At 40.2% G+C, this 21,574-nt stretch overlaps 1 protein-coding gene and 1 long non-coding RNA gene across 7 annotated transcripts in view; one reads left to right on the plus strand and one right to left on the minus strand.

Moving 5' to 3' along the window:
• Window positions 1-205: 205 nt before the first annotated feature.
• LOC143160543 (uncharacterized) lies at window positions 206-7,628 on the minus strand. Its single transcript, XR_012995401.1, has 3 exons — window positions 7,560-7,628; window positions 2,103-2,209; window positions 206-648 (listed from the first exon to the last, which is right to left on the minus strand). It is a non-coding gene; the product is annotated as an uncharacterized LOC143160543 (long non-coding RNA).
• Window positions 7,377-21,574, plus strand: part of CCSER2 (coiled-coil serine rich protein 2) — an 80,100-nt gene continuing 65,902 nt past the window's right edge. For 4 of the 6 annotated variants that reach the window (XM_076338279.1, XM_076338282.1, XM_076338284.1 and 1 more), the window contains exons 1-2: window positions 7,560-7,626; window positions 8,437-8,620. The gene's annotated coding sequence lies outside the window, so the exon portion shown is untranslated. Of the gene's footprint in view, window positions 7,417-7,559; window positions 7,627-8,436; window positions 8,621-21,574 lie in introns of those variants that run through there. The other 2 variants (XM_076338280.1, XM_076338281.1) reach the window with 2 other exon arrangements.

Here is a 21,574-nt window from a genome sequence, read left to right on the forward strand (position 1 = left end):
GATGCTTTCACATGTTCAGACAAGAAAGATCAGGGTCAAATATATACATGGAGTAAAACTATTTTTAAAGTCCTGAACTGTATTTTGAAAGTGCTGTTTGCTACTGGAGCAGTCTGCTTGTATTTTTCTTTGTCTCTGAGTTAATTGAAACTAATTATTTGCATTAAAAAATGATTGAAGTAGTATTCATGGAAACAATATCACTTTATTTGAGTTAATTCCTTTCTGCAGTCTACCTCAGCTATGAATCAAGACTCAGAAAATGTACGGTGCCTCTTAAAAGGATCCCCTCTGGGATGAGATAAATGAGAGCGAATTAACATTTCATCTGAGCAAGCGGGAAGTATCCCCTGTGCTGGCATCTGGTAAACTGGAATCCTGCACAACATGCAGCTGTTTAGCCAAGGACTGTCCGGTGGTGCACAGCCAGCAGGGACATCTGTGTGGGCTGAGAGATGAACCAAGCTCGGGGAGGTGGAATACGGTCCGCATCCATGAGGAGAGAGTCTGAGCTGCTCTTTCACGTCTCCAGCAGCATTTGTAGCCTCACCATTTCAGGCTGCTGTGGCCAAAATCTCTGTGAAATTCAGCTACAGCGCAGGATCTCTTTGTTTTCTTTTCTGTGATCTCTGTTATCTATCCGCACTGCTAAGTAGATAATTAAATTGATCAGAGGACATATTTTAATCATTAATGCCTCCTTATAGTATGCATAAACATCTCATTTAATACTTTCAGTTATCATATACTTTTTAATATAATTCCCTAGTTAATGTGAATTTTCCCTAAGAAAGAAGGTGGGATTAACCTATAATTCTGTCTATCTTAGGTTTCTTATATAGTCTCGCACCATATTACAGAATATCTGTCATTGGTAAAAACAGAAAAGAAAGAAACAAAATCATTAGCTCAAAAAAGTAGTTTTGTACACTCCTTAAACCCTCTAAAGCAACATAACAAGTGTTACAATGAAACAGATGAGGAGGTAATACGGGACTTTTATTTTAAAAGAGTTTTGATGGAACATCATATAATCAAACCATTGTTAGGATTGGTAAAATTATTGGCAATCCTAGCAGAGGGGGTAACACTGAGTTTGCCTAGAATCAAACTGGTGTGTCTCAGCTGTCTTGTCAGTTCAAGGTACGGACTCATCAGTGGGGGCATAAATGAACAACTGCATTCTGTATATTGCATTTATTTGTGTGCTAACAGCATGTAGCAATCTTTGGTCACCACATCATCCAGGTGTCTTTTGTCATTTCTAATTATTTTTTGAACAAGACTCAAAAGGATCATATTTAGTTTTTCGCTTCCAACTGCTGAGGGATGCTAACAGTCTTCCCTGTGGATAAATGTTAATACAAATGCTGTACTTCAAGCAGTCGAATGAAAACAAACGCATAAATGCGATGCTCTTACTGTATTTATTCTTTTCCTATATGCTTTCTTTCCTTTTACATTTTATTTCTTAATATGTATAGCTCTATTGCTACATTATCCGCTGCATTGTGTGCTGCTTATAAGTAGATTATTACTTCTGCAAATCTCAGGAGTAAAAACTATAACGATATTGTAAAATGGAGGACACTAGCTATACAAACAAAAAAGGTTTCATTTCATCTTTGTTAAACATTTTAAGGATTGTAGTATTTGAAATGTTATTAAGTAACAAAATTAGCAAAAATACAAATTATCCACATCAATCAGTTTAGGATTAGCATTCATTTAAAACAGGATCCTTTGTAACAATGTTTACATAAAGATAAGCCACATGATGCTAAATATCTTTTAATGTTTTTACTGAATTCTACTGAGGTTTCATTGAATTCCAGTCAACTTTTCTCATTCTGTTATATCTGGAGGCCATTATTAGAAACATAAGTTTGTTATTTTTTCTGTTGTGTAACTGAATGATGACTAGATTAAAAAAAAATCCCAAACACATTAGAGAAATTTCCATAACAGTGTCACTAGTAGAAGGCTATTTTTTGAGTTCTGAGATTATCAGTGAACCTTTCAGTTATGAAATACAGCAAAAATGTTTATCTTGCCCGATTTAGAATAATTTTTAATTATACAAAAGGAAATAATTTCCATACCTGTAAATCAAGCTGAAATAAGAGTTTTTATTTATGTTCCAGAATCCTCAAAAATCCCACTGACTTAATGGAAATGTTAGGCATCTGTATTCCTTTGGGCATTCAGCCTGTGTGAATACAAATTAAGTTGCAATGAAAAATAAAGAAGAAACTGTATCAGATTTAAATGAAATATATTATACACTAATTTGTTTTAGCAGTTAGACACTGAGGAGCACATATTTAAAAAGAAATGAAAGCGCATTTGGATTTTAGAAATGTGCAGAATGATTTTAATCACTATCTAGAGATGTTTTTCTGTGTTTGTAAAGGTGATATGTATTGTAGGAATATGGTCGCTGAAGACATGCAGAAAAAAATTGGCAGTATTTTACAAAATAGCTTTAACCAGACTGCTTAAATAGTTTAACTAACTCGTCTGTTTAAATACTTTAGACCTAAGTAGGTCTAAATTATTTAGACTACTGTAGTGTTTTGAAGCATCACACGTGGTCAGCCCTTAGAAGAAAGGGCAATGGCAGCAGCAAGGTGTAAAGATTGTCCGAGGCAGGTTTTAATGGCAGATTTTACTGAACTGGTCCAGGCTACTTCTTCCACAGCACTGCCAGAGAAAAGAAAGGATAACGTCAAGCACGTGATCTTCATCTACGTAAGTTTAACTTACATTTGGTACACCTGCCTTGAGAGAGAGGGACAGAGAGGAAAGCTTTCTGCCCACTTGTTCATTTACATGAGAAATACTAAAAATGAGAGTAGTTTAGACCTGTGTAATTTCACTGTTTTTCACAGCATGAATAGACAGGTAATGCATTCTGAGCGTCTCTGAACATTGGCAGTGCTAGCCACGGAGTAACACGTTATGGACTTTTAAAAACAGACATCCTGGACCAATATTTAAATATTCTTTAAGCAATGTTCAGAAGAAGAGTTTTACTTAAACAAGACCAAAAAAACCTTTTCTGAAAGGAGAAGAGTAAGAAGGGTCAGTTCATCATTCACTTGCTAAAACCATAAGTATAGCATAATTGTCTTTGCACAGCCAAGGTAGAGCCAATTATTTAAATAGCAAAGCAGCCGCCAAATGGTAGTGAACAGTTCTTCATTTAAATATTATTCTCTTTAAATATTATCTAAATATTATTTAGAAAGTGGTAGATGCCACTAATGCCTGAAAAGATATCAAATGCTCAAGTACTTAATTTGGATTCTTTTTCAAGTAATTAAGAAAAATACAGGACTTAGTTTTAAATGTGACTAGGTTATCATGTATTTCAGCAGAATGAGTTTGAGCTCATCTCTGTGTTTTCCCATACGTACACAAAAGAAGATGCAGTGACAGTGAACCATTGTAAAGACCTCAGCTTGCACCAAGCAGAATTTCCTATTCATTATTTTATTCTTACATGATTATTTATTGCAGAATCACACAAAGTTTACTTACCCATGGACACCATGCATGGAAATAATAAATATACACACATATGAGCACAGTCATGTAAGTATTTTTGTATGTGACATTAGCCCATTGTTTTCCTTCTTTGTTATCTCAGCAAACGAGTTCATCAACTTATAATACTCATTCTAGTACATATTTTTAAGGTACTACAAAAATGAAGTTACGTGTATAATTTAAAAATTACTAGAAGTTGAAAATTAAATAGGTAATTCTGGAGACAGTGAATCTCTAGTACCAAATTAAAACTTGGAAAATATAAAGGATGTATTCCTTAATGAAAGAACTATTTGTAGAGACACGGATTAAGAAAACAGATGACAGTTCATTTTTTGATGCCTGTCAATGAATAGATTTTACAGAATGAGACATTTTGAAATGAAGAATTTCAACCCCTAACCATCCAACTGCATGCACTGTCATATATTTCATCAAAAGTTCAGCTATACCCCAAGAAGCATATACTCTCTAATTCTAACCTCTGTTTTCCTTTTTTTGAACGTTTGTGAGATAGTGAGAGTCCATGCTACAGTTTTTGCAGTAAAATGCCTGCAATGAATAAATTATTACTTATATGTGGAAAAAAATGGTGGCACCTAGCTGCTTAGCCCTTTTGAACTAGAAACAATGCAAACAGATAAAATACGGTTCATGTATCAGGTAATATAAAATCAGAGTAGAAAGTATTTGAATACAGTAACAGAACGTGGATGCACAAGGTAAAAATGAAATTATTGTGAACAGAATAGTTAGTAGCAGTCACAGCATATGAGCTACCTGGCAAGGATTTTTTTTATGAAGTGATGTGAAGAAGGAGATTGTCCTTGCTTTGAGGATGACTTTAACTCAAGCAGATTAACTCAGCTTCATTGTAATTCAGGGGATGGGAAACATCAAGTTCAGATTTTGTGAAGAGAGTGGAATTCTGTTACACGGACAAATTTGAACAATCCTTCTTTCATTTTCCACTAGAGTTAGGGAAACACATGTACTTCCAGTTTGCAAAAATACATGAAATGGAAACCAATCCAAAGTTAAAAGAAAGAACAGAGTTTCCCTTCAAGCCGGTGTATGATACAGATACCGACTGGAAATATTTTTATTTACAATAATCAACAAGGTTCATATTGTATGGCCGGTTGCTTACACCTATCTCATTATCATTAACGATCAGCAAGTCAGTTGAAACTAAGGAAGCCAGCAAGGTTACAGCTGGATACTCTCAAAATACCTGTTCAACTATTACTAGGAAAACTAGGCCTCCCTAATGCTCCCTGCAATGAAGCTGCTCATACGTCACCAAATTTGGGGGAAAGTGTGTCCTTGGCTCATGAAGGCCTGCAAACTGCTGGGGGCTGGGAGAATATTTGCGTGAATATCACTATCTGCTCTTCTAGCTCTTGCACTCTTCTCTGGGTGGTCGGTGTTACCCATTGCTGTCTCTCTGGTTTTTGGAGGCAGCACAATGCCAGGTCAGTGAGTGAAGTGGATAAAACAAGCTTCTAGTCCATCTCCCAGTGTAATATAAAGTCCATTTAAATCAATTTAGTATAAAATCAATGGAATGTAAAGTCCTCAAGCTGAAGACGTATCACATATTAAACTGAAAAGATACTGCACTTGATCATAGCTAGATCTTGGTCTGTAGTCTGTCAGTAGGATTAAGACTATCTTTCGAGTTAAGTAGTCAGAAGCTGGAGTTGTGTATGTAAAGCTTCCCTTTTTTGAAGTTATTTTTCGAAACCTATAAATTCTGCTTAAAGACTGGATCTTAATCTTGAGGCTATATAAGCATTGTAGAAATCTGTTAAATGTCTAAACAGTTAGCGGAGGCTCTCAAATCTGTCCTAAAATATCTCTAGGTTGTGTTCTTCTTTTATATATGTAGTTTTCTTTTAGAGTTTTGTTTCATAATCATTTTCAGATAATAAAAGTATGAGCTGGAGTTAAAAAAGGTGGTTATACCACCCACATCAGTACACATAGTTTGTGTGTCTCCTTTGTGTTGGTTACAAGCATTCCTAGTCCTCTAATCTAGCTGAAAAGTATGATGACAGGGAACGATTTGTTCCTTGATCTCGTTCACTGTGCATTTGGGTACCTGCCTAAGAGATCCATCATGGAAGCCCCACAGTTGCTTTGTGTGGGAGTTGAAGAAATACCTGCCAGTGCCTGCAGAAAGGCAGTGGGAAATTTAAGACTCTCCCAGTGAGTCTGCAATATAATTTCTTTTACTTTTGGGAAGGAAATGGAGAAGAAAGTTAGTTGGAGGAAATTTCAGTGGGAACAGTGAAGTCGTTCTGATGAACAAAGTAGGGAAAAATCAAATCTATGCTAATACAGTTGATGTTTACATTAATGCTCAGAAGCTGAGAATGACTGAAAGAAAGGATGACTGTGTGGTTAAAGCAATGACGCCTGACTCGGGAAATCTGAGTTCATTTCCTGGCTTTCCTATGTCTTTAGCTTTGCGCAAGAGATTTAATCTCTCGCTGCTTGCCTTTTTTTTTCCCTTCCTGTACCACAAGGGAGTAATTATGCTTCAGATTGTTCTAAGAATAAATGCATTAATGTAGCCGGTACATTTAAGTTCAGGCAAAAAGACATACAGAAGCTTCAGCTGTTGTTCCTTATTTTAAAAAAAAAAGCCTTTCTGCTATCTATGGGGCAAATGCACCGGAGTCTTCACGCCCTGCGTCTAGAAAGGTGAGGAGGCACTTGCAGTGCCTAGGCTGACATCTGTAAGCAGGTCTTACACCCCGGCAGTGCGCCCAACTTCTAGTCAAGAGGCTGTTGCAAATGATGCTTTCAATTACAGGGCGTTTTTTTTCCTACGTGAACATAGCTTGAAGCTACTGCATGGCTTTCTTCCCCTGGGAGGCCTGGTGAAGCAGGCAGGCAAAAATTTAGAATTATTGGTTGTCAAAACTTTTGAGAAAAATTGAACTTTGAAAATCTGAAGTTGAAGCACAGCAATACAGATGCTGAGATGATAAGACAACACATACATGAAGATCCCAAACCACAGGAGATACAGAAACACAGGCCGCAAACAATTGTGCGGGCAGCTAGGAAAAGCATTGGGGCATAAAGAGGATCCTGAACCATCTCACGTAACCACAGGCAAGTAACTTCCTGCACCTTGCAGAAGTTTTTGGTATTGTCAGTGCCTTCTGATTCCTGGCAGAGGCAGAAAATTTGAGGAAACTCGCAAGTCCTTCCACGAGCACCAGCACGGAGAAAGCCTGGTCTCCTGTGGATTTGCATCTCACTGTTGACCGTCAGAGTCCTTCCAGGCTTTTCACGTAGCTGGGACATTCGTGAGGCCTCTTTCCCCTGTGAGTACTCTCTCTGTCCCTGAGCCAGGACACTTGCAGGCCTATTTCCATCACACTTCTAACAACTACATTTTTACTTGCATCGGTTAACGGGCTCGCTAGTTGTTAAGGCAGACCGGAAAATGTGGCCGGCGGGCCTCATGGCTTTGACAGCCCAGCATGACACAGTGCCGAAGCAGCCCCGCAGCCAGCCAGGCCGGCAGGCACGGGTGAGGCGCCGCGCCGCCAGCGGAGCACGGCGCCGGCCTATGCCGCGTCACGTGCGAGAAGCGGGCGAAGGGGAGGCGGGGGCCGCGGCGGTTCCCGCAGGCAGCCCAGGGCCCGGCCAGCAGGACACTGCGCGCTTGCGGAGCGGGTAAATTGGCCGGGCAGCCGCCATGAGCGCAGCCTCCCCACCCCTCCGCCCCCCCACAACCCGCCGCCCCGCGAGAAGAGCCGTTGGAACGAGCGTGCGGGCGCACGGCGCCCAACGGGCAGGGCGGGGCCCAACAGTCGGGCGCGCGCCGGCCGCGCTTACGTCAGGGTGAGCCGAGGGGCGCGGAGGCGCGTGGGGAGGCGGTCGGCGCGGTTCCCGGGGCATGCGCGGCGGGGCTGCGCGCGCCGGCCCTCCCACCTCGGGCCGGGTGGGGCCGGGTGGGGTGGGGCGCGGCGGCTGGCGGCTGGTACCTGAGGGCGCAGAGCGCTCTGGCCCTGCCCGAGGAGGGGACGGCGTCGGCCTGCGCCCGGCCTGGCGGTGAGTGCGGCGGGGGGGAGGCGCGCTGCGCCGCCAGCCCGTGCCGCCCCCCCTTCCTCTCGCGGTGGGCTCCTGGAGGTCTTCTAGCCGGCGGCGAGGGGGGAGCGGCCGTTGCCCTCTCCCTGCGCCGCGCCGCGCCGCCGCCGCCCTCCCGCCGGGGCTGGGGTCGCCGCCTCGGCCGGGGGATGCTGCGGCGTCACCGGCCACGCAGGCCGCTGTAGGCTGGAGAAGTGCGGCGGAGGGCCGGGCGGGTGGGGCAGCCTCCTGCGTGTCCCTGCCGGGCGCAGCCTTCGCCTTTGGGGCGGCCCGAATGTCAGCTGAGGGTCCCGCGGTGCCGCTGGCTGCGAGCTGTGCCACAGGTGCGGCCTCCCCCAGCTGGCAGGGTGCTGGCAGCGGTGCTAGCTTGGCTGGTGGTGTCTGGGGCTTGCACTCGACTTAGCTGCGCTGCTCAGGGAGGTTAAAGGCAGTCTGGCACGGCAGGCCCGTCGCTGTGAGCCTCCGTCGGTTCCTGCTTTGCAGTGGTTTATGCGTCTTTTAAGTCTCTGTTTGTTGAGACGTACCTGCAGGTATATTAGGAAACAGCTGCTGAAGGCCCTGGTCATAAAGATCTCTTTGTAGCTCCAAAAAGGGGAAGAAGCAAAAGCATCCAGTATGTGGTTGTTCAAAGACAACAGTTTAAAAAAAAAAAAAAAGTGGATTGTCTACTTTAGCTATAATCTGTTCAGATTTTGCTTATAACAACAGGGGAATGTTATGTATGTTATGATGATTTTGCTTTAATGACACTAAGACTTTGCTTTCATCATCCAGAGCCTGCTGTAACATCGTGTCCTGTCAAATGTACTTTGACACACAATGAAGCGTAGGCAACTTCAGCCTTTAACTTTGAGTTGGAGGAAGTCGAGCTGTTTATCTTCAGTTAAAGAAAGCAAAAGTGAATGGGAACTTTATGCTGTAACAGAGCATTAGTGTCCAGGCCAGACAAGAAATTAAGGTAAGGATTGTAGATCTGGTACTCTATCTGGTATGTCATATAAAGATGTTTACCCGTTTTCAGGGGAATTGGTTGAACTTGTAGGATTGGTGCTTCGTATTTGTAGCAGGTTCGTTCCTGGTGTTTGTGGGCTTTGAGCCTTGATTTGATGCAGGGTAGGATTTTTCATTATGACGGTATTAAAAGCAAAATGAAGTTGGATCTAAGGTCTTGTTCTGTTATGTTCTTATAACTGAGAACCACTACAAGTGTTCTCTGAAACGTTAAAAATATCTCTTCTGGAGTAGTCAAAAATACAAAAGTCTTTATCGTATTAGCATGAGGCAGTAAATATTTACGTTTTCTGGTGATACTGAATGAAATTTGGCAGGTATTTTCTCCTGTATATAAAGATCACATAACTAAATTCTGTGGGCCCATTTTGAATTTAATGCCTCCAAGCTGAAGAGGTGAATGCCTAACAAGTGGAACATTAGTAATAACCAGCTACCTAAATGTTAACCAGGGATCTACATGAATATACAATTTGCAGTAGAAAAAATGTTTTTAAAGTCAAAGTTTAATCTCTGCTCACAGTTAGTACTTTTCGTTATAGAAATCTCAGTGTTTGGGCTCCAAAAACTGCTGAGTATTGTCTTATAATTGTAAAGCTATTTAAACAGTGGAAATGTTTCAGGCTTAGAAGATTTCTATATTTGGTATTTTTGACTACTATTACACCTTGTGTTTTTGAACTGAGGTGGTAATATATATGAATATAGAAAAAATGAATAATAATGATCTCAATTAGCATAATGATCTCATTTAATGTAGCGTTATACTAATGAGTAATCCTGTTTAATGGAACTGTGCATGTTAAAAGCTCGCTGGAGAAAAACCTATTACTTTTGGACCTGATAGTCCTTTAAGAGGGATTGGTTATTTGGAAGAAACCGGTTACAAAGAAGTGTTGGCACCTGCTCTCTAGATAAAAAACCATCATGCCATCAGTCTTCAGATGAACATTGCTTGCCTAAAATTGTTAGAAAGTGCGGATCTCTGAAAATGGAAGAGAGATGAAGGAATAAAAGGTAGCCAGTTGCAGCGGTGGTTGTCGTGTTCTTTTTCAGCCACTATTTGGAAGTGTAAACAGCAGCACTATCTTCTTAATTAGAAGGTTTCAGGCAGGGTTAAATTCCTTGCCAACAGGGATACTAAGAAGATCAAAATACTAATGGTGCTTTTGATAATTAGGTTTTAAATCCTGTATTGTTTCAATTGGAGCAATAAAACAGGCTTACGTAAATCTCTGGATAACTGAACCCATGTATGTTACAATAAAATCCCAACAGCATTAAAATAATTATTCCAAAGATGAAGTTTGGCTAGTCAGTGTAGGTCTTTGCATTTCTTTGTACCTCTGGGACGCATACTTCAGCTCACTCTTAAACTTCTATCAAATAGGTGAATTTTGGAAGACATTCTGAGACTGTTGTTTCCTCCTTGATCAAAAGTAGCTTGATTTGCAGAGATCTGGACTTTGCTTGCTAGCTATTCTCTATCTATTCTGAAGGGAGGATTCAGCTGGAGCAGTTCTGCTGATAATATCCTATAGTAAGTGAAGCAAGAAAAGATGCTTATTCCTGGTCACATGGGGAACTGGTGTCGTGAGTTCTCAGTAAAATGCCTTTCTCACCACAGATTGTTGGGATTTTCATGAGCACTTAGTCTGTGATGAGTTGAGGTAGTCTTCTGCAGAGTGCATTTTAATGGCTTTGATTGAAGCAGAAGTATGGTTAATGTTGGCAAGGTTCTCGCTGCCAGGAGTCTTGGCTTCTTAGCCAGAGGAAAATAGCTGATAATGTTTTTCTTTTATGTGGTGGTTGAACAAGTTATAGATCTGGAATAACCCTTAAATTGCAAACAATTTCTGAATTTATTCCCTGAAGCAAAAGAACTCCTATGCTTTTAGTCTAATTAGCCCAGATGGCTTGTGACACACACAGCACAAGTTAAATGGCACATCATGGGAGAACTGAGTATCCTGGGTTCTCTTGACTCAATAATAACGTGTACTTTGATCTGGGGATTCAAGAGTCTTTTCTAGATAGATATAGAGATTCTCACTACAATATGAATTTGTATGGTACTTCAACTCATGTTCTCTTTATGAATCATATTAAAGATAGGTTTTGCTTAAATGCATTTTTTCTGGTCTTACACGATGAAATTATTACATAGACTTGTTGATAAATATTTTTGATTTGGGGGAAGCTATGGCTTTTAACTAACCTTCATCTCAGTAAGGCAAACTTGCATAGGTGGAAACTTGGCAAGGCCAAAGCTACTACTGTTAGTAGCAGGAGACTTGAGGAAGGGAGCAGAATCTTTCATCCTGCATAGCCTTGTCCATCAGTAAACAGAGTTTTAAAAAAAAAAAAAAACAAAAAAAAAACAAAAAACAAAACCCCAAACCTAATCCCTCTCTGTGTAGATCATTCAGTCACGAAAGCTCTCTGAAATAGTAGTTTATAAAAATAACACTTTATTATGACTGAATTTGAGACCTTGATTGAACAAAACAAATGATATGTATCAGCTTCCTGATATTCAAGTAAAATGTGAGCATAGATAACTGTCTCTGTGTAATTCTGTAAGCTAATGTGGGAGAAACTGATCCTGTGGACAAACTGTTGCAAGTAACTGAAGTTACACGTCAGTTTCTCTGAGAATCCTTTTTCTTTTTTAATTGCAAATGTATGAGGATATAACAACTGTCTGTCTTCTACATTGTAGAAAACTGTCCTTGATAGGTACATTCAGATATAACTGTTTATGTTCGTGTATCAGAAAATCAGCAAGAAAATATAAAACATGCTTTAAAATACTTAGAGAAGGCTGCTGGTCTGTGGTTAAAAACATGTTGATATTTGTTATGCTGTGGCAAACTTGCAAAGTTGTTTAGTACTGGAAGATTTTTAGAGAGTTTGGTTTTGAGATTGGGAAGTGATTTATAGCCATCGAATCATAGACAGAAGCTGTAAGTGTCCAGTGCTAGTGAAATGAAATTCAATAGCGAGGAAGTGGCACTTTGAAGATGTGGTTCAAAAATAAGCAAGTTTCAGCTGAAAGCCATAATATGGCAGTATATGGCTGCAGTATTTTTGGTTAAGGGTGGCTGTTGAAGAGAAGTCAAACTTCACTTCAAAAAATACAAGTAATCCAGTATCTTCTTGAAAGCACATAGATATGGAAACAAACTGATCGATATAACTGGTATGTTTGGTAGCAAGGAGAGCAGAAATCAGTGGCCTGTTCTTGCAATGTAGGGAGTTTACAAGTAGTTTTCCTCAGGAATCTGTACAAGGCAATGAAATTATCTTTAAAAGAATTATTAGGAGGACTCTGGAACTCCTTGCTTAAGGCAGTCGTGGATGGAAAAAGTTTGGGGGCTCAAGGACAGGTTGGACAAGATAGCGGAGGAGAGATCTGTGGAGGGTTCCTAAACAAACTACATCAAATTCAAGAAATCCTATGAATTGAAGGTAGTTGAAGGTTGAGGAAGTTGCGTTCTACGCTTGCCCTGTTCATCCTCTTCTGCTACCGCAGGAGACAATGTGATTTTTCTTATTCATCACCTCTAAAATAAGATTGACTGCTGGAACTGTATGGCTGAGCTGGAGAATTGAATCTGGACAGTTGAATCGCCATGATCCAAACCCAGAGAAATGTTATGATTTACATAATATTTCAAGTTTATCCAGGGTTCACTTGCTCTCTTTCATGAGAGAAGTTTTAAAGATCTTTGTCAGTCCATTTTCTAGTCTTTTTTTTTTTTTTAATGCAGCAATGGCTGATTTAACAATATGATTGTTTTTAAAATCTGTAGCAATGGTTTGACGTGTTCTTGTCTCAAGGTCGTGATCCTCTGACAAAAGCTAAGCTATGTTAAAATAGCATTGACAATATGTAGAAAAGAAATTCCCAGAACTATTTTCTTCTGTCTTCCTACTGCTTCATCTTGTCTAGTCTTGCTCCATTATCACCTGTGAACCACTTCAGGCTTACTGAGGATATCTCAGTACCAGTGAGTCTATGAATTACATGCATTCTCCTTCAATTATCTCTGCTTGTCATTCAGCTTAACCTATAACTAGAATTCTTATTCAGACAGCAGTGGAAAGAATGAGCATGTGTAACTGGAGGGGGAAAAAAAAATCTTACATATTGGTGGTAAGCACAGCCTTGTCGCAGATTTAAACTAATGGGAATTGTTAATCTTAAGATACTCTCATAGATAAACTGTTCAGCAGTGGTTCAGATGGGTAGTATTGTTTCTGTCATTAGTCATTATATAATCAATACAAAAATATAGTGAACAATATCTGTTTGTACCACTGTAAGAGAGTCTTAGCTCAAGACAGCTCAGTGTTCTTATATGGAGAAGATGCTTCGGATGAATAAACAAACTAGAGGAGTAGGATGGACAAGGTGGCAGTCTAAAATGGGATATTTCCATTCATAATCAGTTGTATTCAAAGTTTCACTCGCCTTCCAGCCTGCCTGTTCTTATCAGCAAAAAAATCCTACTCCAGGTAGCATGCATTACTAAAGTAGCAGGAAACGGTGACTGGAAGCTGACTCTTTAGTTTGTTACTGAAGCAATGGTGAAGTAAGTCTCTCCTAGGAGAGTTAGAGATGGGAGTGGTGTGTTTCAATCGTTTGGTGACAGTGGATAGTTCTGAGGGAAAAGGGAGGCTCCTCTATTTTTAAGTGAAATATTTACCAGACAATAGCAGGTAATTCATACTTGTTTGCAGAATGACATTGCTTTTATGTCTGAACTCGGAGACAGATTAGTCTGTCTTGTAAGAATAAATTCAGAAAAATTGAAATTACCACATGAAATGCTGTTGCTGAAGGAATAATACCATCAGCAAAAGCAGTGGCCTGTTTTCTGCTGTCAGTTGCTTTGATGCTGACATAATCATGAAATTTTTGAAAGGAGAGATTGGGATCCACCATTTCACTTCTAGAAAGCTTGGATTCTAGGCTGCTATTAATGTTTGGGATTATTCAGTCAATCTTAACTACAGCATAAAATAATTTGCCTTTATGGTATAAACAGTTATGTCAGCTTTAAAACTTTTCTGAAAGGCAGCTATCTACATCAAATGGGAAAGATCAGAGTTTTTCGAATATGTATCTACATGTACATGTTGGTATGTACACGTGTTGGTTGACAGCCGGCTGAATATGAGCCGGCAGTGTGCCCAGGCGGCCAAGGCGGCCAATAGCATCTTGGCTTGTATCAGAAACAGTGTGGCCAGCAGGAGTAGGGAAGTGATCGTGCCCCTGTACTCGGCACTGGTGAGGCCGCACTTCAAATACTGTGTTCAGTTTTGGGCTCCTCACTACAAGAAAGATATTGAGGTGCTGGAGCGTGTCCAGAGAAGGGCAACGAGGCTGGTGAGGGGTCTGGAGAACAAGTCTGATGAGGAGCGGCTGAGGGAACTGGGGTTGTTTAGCCTGGAGAAAAGGAGGCTCAGGGAAGTGGTTGAGTTACCATCCCTGGAGGTATTTAAAAGACGTGTAGATGTGGTGCTTAGGGACATGGTTTAGTGGTGGACTTGGCAGCGTTAGGTTAACGGTTGGACTTGATGATCTTAAAGGTCTTTTCCAACCTAAGCGATTCTATGATTCTATATACATATACACGATTATGGATTATCTTCCAAGATAGAAATCTCGCCAACTACAAGCAAGTGTTAAGACAGCACAAAAGAGTAACCTAGATATAGATGTGCTGTATAGTTGCGGTACTTTTGTGTGTGAAATAACGCTTGAGTAATACGGTAGTTTAGTTCCTTTCTTCTCTGTAGCCGTATGACTTTGTCTTTAGGTTGCAGAGCATTAGATTTGTAAGGCAGACAGATAGTGTGTGTCTTTTCCTAGTTTGGTCTTCCCCTTTCTGTTTATTGTCTCTGGAAATTTGGTAACAATTTAAACTGAATAATGTCATCAAAGAATTGAAGCAAATAAAGACTCTTTGTATCTCTTCACCAACAAAGATTTTGAGAACAATACATCTTTTGCAGTTCAAGAGCTGTTAAGCTACCCTGCTAAAGAAGCTTGGTCTACATGACTCACTGTCAATCTGTTGAATTTGTTCTGTTCACAGAAGGCTGTTCATCGTGTAACATAACAAATGAAGTAATCCACATAATTTAATTCCTTCTAGCAGGAGTGTTTCTGCACTGGGGCTAGGTATATCAGTCATGATTATGTCAATTGTTTCTGCTTCTGATTTATTACAATGTATCCCGTCCGCCTCTTACAAATGCTTTGAAAGCTGTTCTTGGGGTCAGCACACTTAATGTAGTGTTTTTATCAGCTGCGCCTTATGTTCTCTGGATTTCCAGTGAAAGCCTCATTATGTTCTGGATCTTGTGTTTTGAAGAGTTGGTTATACAGGAAGTGCGTGGTGTTTATATGCGCGGGTACAGAGTTGACATCGCTAGCTCGGATTTAACAAGGTATGACTGCTACATTTGGATGAGTGATTGGAAGAGTGCACAAAAGCAAACTTAAGGAAAACCCGATGTCCGTCAGTGTCTGAGCCACCTTTAGTTCTTACTAAAAGTATTTTCCGGAATTTTGACAAAGTCAGAATAGACCTATGTTTTATCTCTGCTGTGGCAAGAAGAGTAGATCTTTTGAAGAAGGGAATTGATTACTTCCTCCAAGAGGATGCATCAGGTGGTTGGCAGCTTCAGAGAGGAGTTGTGCCTCTCCAGTGCTTTATTCCACTTGCTAGCTGACCTCTGTCCCTGAGAACAGCTAGGCTGTCAGCACTAATGCAGAAAAGAGTAAGTGTCATTGCATTTCACGTCTCATTTATGAATGAACTATATAAACTGTATTAGCATTTAAGAGGAATGTGAAAGTGCGCTATTTCTTCCTTTTTGCAGGCCCTGATATTCTCTTACTGGGAGTAATATACCCCTACTCCCAAGTATCTTCTTCCATCTTTTCTTTGTCCTGAAGCTGCGCCCTTGTAGCAGCTGGCTACGCATCTGGACTTTGACTGCCCTGTGCCTTAGTAGTCATGTTGTAAGAATGCCAAAAATCAGGGCAAATTTACCTATTTGAGAAACCTTAGCAAAGGTCTTACTTTTAGTTAAAATTTGCATGACAGTTTTTTCAGTAAAATCTTAAGGGTTTTGTGATCGCTCAAATCCCGTTTTGTTTCAACCTTTTGGTAAGGTTTGATGTGAAAATTTGGGGTTTAAAATGCATAGTCTATTTTACTAATATGCAAAGCACAAGCGGGCAAACTTATTACAAAGCATACGTTTCTGGGCAGATAGCACAGCCCTTTTTTTTTCTTCCTTGAGGTGCCTGATGTTCAATGTAAATAGCACTAACGGCAGAGTGAATTGAGAGTGTGGCCCTAAGGTATGTGAATGGATTTTTTGGTTGTGAAAGTATTCTGGTAGCTTTCTTCTACAAAATAGAGCTACATTTCCCTATTTCTTTTTCTCCAGTAAGTGCTTGTGTCCTCTAGCCTTACAAAGCATTAAGAAACCGTGTTCTGATGAATAACTATCATGCTTTTAAAGATTGCAAGGAATGTCATATATTTTTGCTGTATTGGCTAAAGATAGCGTGCAATGTTAGAAATACAGAAGCCCCGATCTCTTCAGGATGTCTTTCTTGTTCTCTCCTCCTTTTCGCTCTATTCATTATCATGCTCTGCTTATATTCCTTGACCCAGTGCACTCTGGTCAGTAAATAAAATTCAGCACAACAGCAGCTTGGATAACTGGGTTGCTTGCTGTTTGATAGATCAAACTTTACATCAGCATACCTAAGTGTGAGGGAGGAAGAATAGAAAAGAACTAAGCTTTCTGACATCTGGGAACAGAATCTCACAACTTCGAACACAGAATAACAAAATTATTTCAGAGAAACAGAACAATAAGCATTAAGTATCTTGGAATTTCTTACCGTACTTTATGACTATGGTACCTTCAAAAGGCAGACTGTCAGGGATGCAGTTTGGACATGGTAAAGGGAGAGACACTAAAATTCGTGGATGCCTTCATGAAGCATTGGGAATTGATTCAAGAACAGAGTGTTTCAGAGACGCTGAAGACAGGAGAAGGAAGGAAGGCTTGGAGGATTTTACTGCAGAGCTGTAGTCTTATTGGATCTTGGAGTTGAGAGAAGGCTTTTTTTGATTGAGCTGGAGCTAGTCTGTGCAGGGTAAATAACACAAAACAATATGGGACAGTTGTAAATACTCAGAAGTTCAGTCTCGGAGCCATCAGAATTTCTAGTTGTATTCTGATTCAATTTAATTCATACAACATGCACAATTTCCTCAGCATTCATCATCTTTAATTCCTCAGGGCATGTCCTGCTCAGAGCAGGTGTTTGCTAGCTAGATCTCCTGCCAGTTCTTTCATTCTGTTAAGCTCCTGTGGTCCTCTTAGACCTGAAAAGTGACTTGCAACCATGTTACTCATCCTGCAGTGTTCCTAAGTCCTTGCTGAAGAAGCCTTTTGCTGCATCTGTTGCAGGGCCATCCCTGATTTTCTCGCTTATGTCATTCAGTATCTCCCTACGCTGGTGGAAATAAGATATTTTCACATAGCTGCCCTAATGCATTTTAAATTACATTTTAAAGAGAAATTGTTCTTAAGTTATGCTTAAGTTTTCCTATGTATCAGTGGTGAAAAGATCTGCATTCTGTGTGTCCTGAATAGAAAAATAAATAAATAGAATAAAGAAACAGAAGCTGTGGTGTTAAAACCCAGAGGTCTACAGAGGTTGCTTTTATAAGTGATGCACAGTGGACAGAGTTGAAATACACATGCACTTAAATTCACAAAGGCCATGTGGTGTATCTAGATTCAGCAGATGACAATTAGAAGTAAACTACAATCTTTTTCAAATTGGCAAGTTTGTATCTTTTTTTTTTTTGGTGTGTGGAGGGCATCTTAGTTATCGTGAAAATCAGTGAGAAGTTAGGAGCCGCTATCTTGAAGCATGTCCGTAGCACCTTGAAGAGCTGGTCTTGTGTCTCAGATTTCAGCAGGGCTCTCCTGTTAGAAGCGTGGTGCAGAAAACAGGATATAATTATTACTTAAGGTAGTAGATTGTGCCTGCCTCGAGCCATCCGTTCATTTCCTGCCATTTGCTCTTCAGTGCCCAAGGGTATGCTTCATTTACTTTCTGCGCTGCTCGGGCAATAGTTAACAGTTCTTTTCTCTGCCCTAATGTAATGCTGTGGTCAAGTAAGCTTTTCACTAGAGGAGATAATTTAGGTTACCACAGGAGGAATGTTCTCACCTTCCAGTCCATGCTGTTTGTATACTAGAAACGTGCTTTTGTTTTCTAGGAGAAAGAATGAAGGTCCCTGGAAATTTTAGCACCGTAGAGTTGGCAAGATAAATATGCATGAATAGTGGTAACTGCTGCTTCAGATTACCTGTCCCTGAGGCAAACAAGTAGAATTAGATAGTATCTTAATTCTTAAGTCTTCTGCAGAAGGCAAGTAATAGGAGTATAAGGTCTGGCTTGGCAAATGTGGTCATTGAACTTCATTGGCTTCAGTAACATCCAGCACATGATGGCAGAAATATGAATAATTCATTTATTCACAGAGCTTCATAGCAGTTGTTCTGTCAGCCTGCCCATGCCAAATACCAAAAAAATTGACTGATTAATAATTGGTGTTTGCTGATATATGAACATGAATGGACATAATGTTTCTCAGTAGGTAAGGAACCTTGTGTACCGCTGTAGCTGCCAGCCTCTTACAGACATACAGGAAAGTACCATCTTTGTTATCCAGAAGCAGTGAACTTATGTTTATGTGCCACAAGGGAAAAAATCTTCACACTGGGAAGGAAGTTGCTGTAAGAAAAGCATCTTAAGTTAGCTACTCAGTATTTCTGTTTCTTATTTAGGTGGTCTTAAAATTGAAGAAGAATGAAACATACATCCGAAACTGTTGGCATAGCAATAGTTCTGCAGAATTGCTCTCATCTGTCACCAGTCTGTCGGATATGTTTCATCCAGCAGCTCTTTATTCCACACTGCTATAACAATAGGAAGGGAATTTGGTCCCACTCATAGTAATCTGTTTGGAACTTGAAAATGCTCTTAGCTCTCTGATGGCATGGATCATAGGGATCACTATTTTAAAGGTGCCCAAACATTGAAATGTATGAACCTTAAGCTGTCTTCTGTTGTAATAATCATTCCACAACATGTAGGGTGGAGTCTCAGATGCAAAACCAAACTTTGCCGAGAAGTTAATATATAGGCAACTGTCTTCCTGGTGTTACTGAAACAGATTGTGAATGATGTAAAAGCGAATGTTGTGTTTGCTAGTTGAAAGTAACATTGGAGGATCTTGTCGAGGCGTAAATAATCCTATACAGAAAGCACAAAGGAGAGTGAGACTGAATATCCTTTTGCTTATCACCAGGATCTTGAATATCTTTGAAGGTAAGGATGTAGCAGCTTTTCAGTTAATTCAGATTATACTTCAGAGAGGGTTTGTAAGTTTTAATTCCTTTTCCCTAGATCATTATGTAAGGCCAGGCTCTTTATAATTAGTTCAATTCCCAAGTAGGCTTGTGTGCACTAGATAATGTATTTCCTAAGGCAAAGCATATAAGGCTGGTTTGCCCAAATGTCTGTTTTGACAAAATCCATAGATTGCAGAAGTCTAAAATTACTTTGAATTTCTTTATAATACAGCAGAATATGACTTAAATTGTATTGAAACTGAGTTTCATGGGGTGCAGAAATCATACTGTAACTTGCAGGTACTATGCTTCTTGATAAGAAATTTTCATTTTTAGGGTAATGTAATTTCTAGTAATAAATATATGTCAAGATTGAGGATGTTTAAGAGAACTTCGTGAGAAAATGTTCTGGTTTCTGGGAAAAGTAACATCTGCCAAACATGATACTGTGGGTGTTTTTTTTTTTTTGACGGCATTGTATTTCAACCAAACAAATGCAACCTAAAATTGAAAAGGTAACACAGCAGTTACAGTTATGTAGCTAACAAAACACAGGCAAGTATTGCTTGTAGGCAGCCTTTTAATTTAATTATCTGAAGTATTTTAAGCAATCAGTACAGTTTTCTTAAAGATAATATCTTGTCTTTCCCTAATTAAGGATAAATGAGCAAGCACCCTTCCTAGAGAACTCAAAGGTCTGCTTTTCAAGTTTAATTTGCAGCACTTGGTGGAGGATTAAAGTAATCTCATTAAAAGGCCTCATTTAAATTTTGCAGTCACCTAAGAGATGGTAGACAGATGTGAAAAGGGAATTATCCATAAAGCATGAAAGTTAAATTAGAATCACAGAATAGTTAGGGTTGGAAGGGACCTCTAAAGGTCATCTAGTCCAACACCCCTGCCCTGGGCAGGGACATCTTCAACTGGATCAGGTTGCTCAGAGCCCCGTCCAATCTGACCTGGAATGTTTCCAGGGATGGGGCATCCACCACCTCTCTGGGCAACCTGGGCCAGTGCTTCACCACCCTCAGCGTAAAACATTTCTTCCTTCGATCTCGTCTAAATCTACCCCCCTTTACTTTAAAGCCATTCCCCCTTGTCCTGTCGCAACAGGCCCTGCTAAAAAGTTTGCCGCCATCTTTTTTGTAAGCCCCCTTTAAGTACTGATGTGCTGCAAGAAGGTCTCCCCAAAGCCTTCTCTTCTCTAGGCTGAACAAGCCCAACTCTCTCAGCCTTTCTTCATAGGAGAGGTGTTCCATCCCCCTGATCATTTTCGTGACCCTCCTCTGGACCCGCTCCAACAGGTCCGTGTCTTTCTTATGCTGGGGGTTCCAGAGCTGGACGCAGCACTCCAGGTGGGGTCTCACCAGAGCAGAGGAGAGGGGCAGAATCCCCTTCCTCGACCTGCTGGCCACGCTTCTTTTGATGCAGCCCAGGATACGATTGGCCTTCTGGGCTGCGGGCGCAGCAGCTTTCTAATTTAACTTTCTTAATTTGGAGGATTTCTCTACGAGACTTGAGCCTTTTTGTTAGAGTTGGGATACTTTTTGATGGATCTGCTTGCTGTCAATGAATGCATCATGATGTTAAAGGCCATTTTTTACACATGGAGTTATTTTAAAAAAAAATGTACTTTATTGCCTTTACTGTATACATTTGACATAAAGTATCTTCGAGGTCAGCATTTGATATGAAAGCATAATGTTTTTTTCATTTGCGAGGTATACAGGTACACTGTAGGCAAGTTTCTTTTTTATGGGTACAGATACATGAATGAGATGCTGTGAATGCTTTTCTTAGTAGGTGAGGTTGGTCGTAGTGTTTTTGAGATAAGTCTAACATTAGACGCCTAAATCCACATACAGGCACGTATTATGCATAATGAGTTAAATGTTTTGCTGTTGCTGGGGGGAAACACTTGTGTGCTTCTTTGTATGCCTAGGTGAGGGTTATGTCTCCGGTGTGCAAGAATTCACTTAGTATTTGAAAACTCTGGATTTGCGTGTTTCTAAATAGAAATGCGCTCTACCAGTTGTAGGATGTGGATTCTGATATTTTCACTAGGTTAGAAGCCCTTAAAAAGCCATGTCTCTGAGTATGTTTCTCTTTGTATCATCTTTTTAATGTAGATCTGCTTCCAGAAGTACAGCTCTGGGGCATCCTATTCACTTACAAAATCCTAAGGGTACTTCAGTTTGCATGAATTTAATGCCACTGTGATTTTAACTTAAGTGTTTCTTAGTGAGGTCTTGCAACTTGGGGAGTGACTCACTTTAAGGTAATGCTTGCTGTAGTTACACAAGATTATTTCCTGTACCTTGAATAAGTATAATGTTACTTGCTGTGTGTTGATTCTCATCGTAATTGCTGTGGTTTAAAAATCTTCATGGGTTTTTTCAGTCCTGCCAGCTGTGTGTAGGTCTGTGAAAAG

The sequence above is a fragment of the Aptenodytes patagonicus genome, chromosome 5, assembly GCF_965638725.1.
Source record: "Aptenodytes patagonicus chromosome 5, bAptPat1.pri.cur, whole genome shotgun sequence".
Classification (NCBI taxonomy): Eukaryota; Metazoa; Chordata; class Aves; order Sphenisciformes; family Spheniscidae; genus Aptenodytes; species Aptenodytes patagonicus.